The sequence below is a fragment of the Carlito syrichta genome, unplaced genomic scaffold (assembly GCF_000164805.1).
Source record: "Carlito syrichta isolate Samal-C Ts95f unplaced genomic scaffold, Tarsius_syrichta-2.0.1 Scaffold307331, whole genome shotgun sequence".
In the NCBI taxonomy this organism is placed as follows: Eukaryota; Metazoa; Chordata; class Mammalia; order Primates; family Tarsiidae; genus Carlito; species Carlito syrichta.
Genome location: NW_007251427.1, coordinates 722,971 through 725,331, shown reverse-complemented (window position 1 = coordinate 725,331; position 2,361 = coordinate 722,971).

Here is a 2,361-nt window from a genome sequence, read left to right as displayed (position 1 = left end):
CTGATAGGGAGAAAGTTTCAGTGGTCTGGATAGAAAACCAAACCAGCTACAACATTCCCTTAAGCCAAAGCCTAATCCAGAGGAAGTCTCTAACTCTCTTCAGTTCTATGAAGGCTGAGAGGTGAGGCAACTGCAGGAGAAAAGTTGGAATCTAGTAGAGGTTGGTTCATGAGGTGTCAGGGAAGATGCCATCTCCAAAACAAACCTGTGAGGTGAAGCAGCAGGTACTGATGTTAAAGCTGCAGCAAGTTATTCAGAAGATGTAGCTAAGATAATTGATGAAGGTGGTTACACTAAACACGATTTTCGTTATAGGTGAGACAATCTTCTATTGGAAGAAGATGTCACCTAGGACTTTCATAGCTAGAGAAGAGTCAATGCCTAGCTTCAGATCTTCAAAGACAGGCTGACTTGCTTTTTATTAGGGGCTAATGCAGCCAATGACTTTAAGTTGAAGCCAGTGCTCATTCACCATTCTGGAAATCCTAGGGCCCTTAAGAATGATGGTAAATCTACTCTGCCTGTGCTCTATAAATGGAAAAATAAAACCTGGATAACAGCACATCTGTTTTATAGCATGGGCTGTTTTAAGCTCACTGTTGAGAACTACTGTTCAGAAAAAAAGATTCCTTTAAATATTATGGCTCATTGACTGCACCTAAGTCACTCAAGAACTCAGATGGAAATATAGAAGGAGAGTAACAATGTTTTACTGTTTAAGAAATATATTTAGTAAGGTTATAGCTGCCATAGACAGTGATTCCTTAGATGAATCTGAGCAAAATAAGTTGAAAACCTTTGGGCTGGCTTGGTGTCTCATAACTGTAATTCCAGCACTTTGGGAGGCTGAGGTAGCAGGATCGCTTGAGCTATGAGTTCAAAACCAGCCTGGACAACATAGTGAGACCCTCTAGTGAAGAGAAAGAGAGAGAGAGAGAAGGGAGGGAGGAGTGGGGGGGAGTAGAGAGAACCTTCTGGAAAATATTCACCATTCTAGATACTATTAAGAACAATCATAATTCATGGAAAGAGGTCAAAATATCAACATTAACAGGAATTTAGAAGAAGTTGATGTCAACCCTCCAGATGACTTTGAGGGGTTCAAGACTTCAGTGGAGGAAGTAACTGCAGATATGGTAGAAATAGCAAGAGAGCCTAAAGATGTAACTGAATTGTTGCAATCTCGTGATAAAACTTTTAACGGATGAAGAGTTGCTTCTTATGAATAAACAAAGTGATTTCTTGAGATGGAATCTACTCCTGGTGAATATGCTGTGAACATTGTTGAAATGATGACAAAGGACTTAGACTATTGCATAAACTTAGTTGATAAAGCAGTGGCAGTGTTTGAGAGGATTGAATCCAGTTTTGAAAAAAGTTCTACTGTGGGTAAAATGCTATCAAACAGCATCCCATGCTACAGAAAAACCTTCCATGAAATGAAGAGTCAACTGATGTGGCATACTTCATCGTTGTGCTATTTTAAGAAACTGCTGCAGCCACCCCAAACTTCAGCCACAACCCTGATCAGTCAGCAGCCATCAACGCTAAGACAAAACCCTCCACCAGCAAAAAGATGATGACTTGCTGAAGGCTCAGATAATCATTAGCAATTTTTAGTAATACAGCAATCATTTTTAAATTAAGGTATGGACATTGGTATAGTATAAACATAATTTTTATATGCACTGGGAAGTCAAAAGATTTGTGTAACTTTCTTTCTTTTTTTTTTTTTGAGTTGAAATCTCACTCTGTCGCCCAGACTGAAGTGCAGTGGTACATTCCCAGTCACTGCAGCCTCGACCTGCTGGGCTCCGGCGATCCTTCCGCCTCAGCCTTCCGAGTAGCTGGAACTACAGGCGCGCACTACCCATGCCCGGCTAATTTTTTAAAAATTTATTGTAGAGATGAGGTCTCGCCAAGTTGCCCAGGCGGGTCTTGAACCCACGGGCTCAGGCAATCCACTCACCTCGGCCTCCCAAAGCATGGGATTACAGGCTGAGCCTCCGAACCCGGCCTGTGTAACTTTCTTTACTGCAATATTAACTTTATTCTCATGGTCTGGATCAGAGCTCACACTATCTCCAAGGTATTCCTGTATATTCAAAAATTCAAAAATCAAAATAGTAGAAACAGGAATACATTGAGAAGTCCTCACCCCCAGACCCCAACCTTGTGCATCTGACTTTATTTGTATATCTTTCCAGGGTCTTTTTTTGGTGATCACATAAAAGCACTGCAGCGAACATTCTTTTTTTCTTTTTTCTTTTTTTTGAGACTGGGTCTCACTCTGTTGCCCCAGCTGGAGTGCAGTGGCATGCTCAGGGCCACAGCCTTGACCTGCTGGGCTCAGGTGATCCT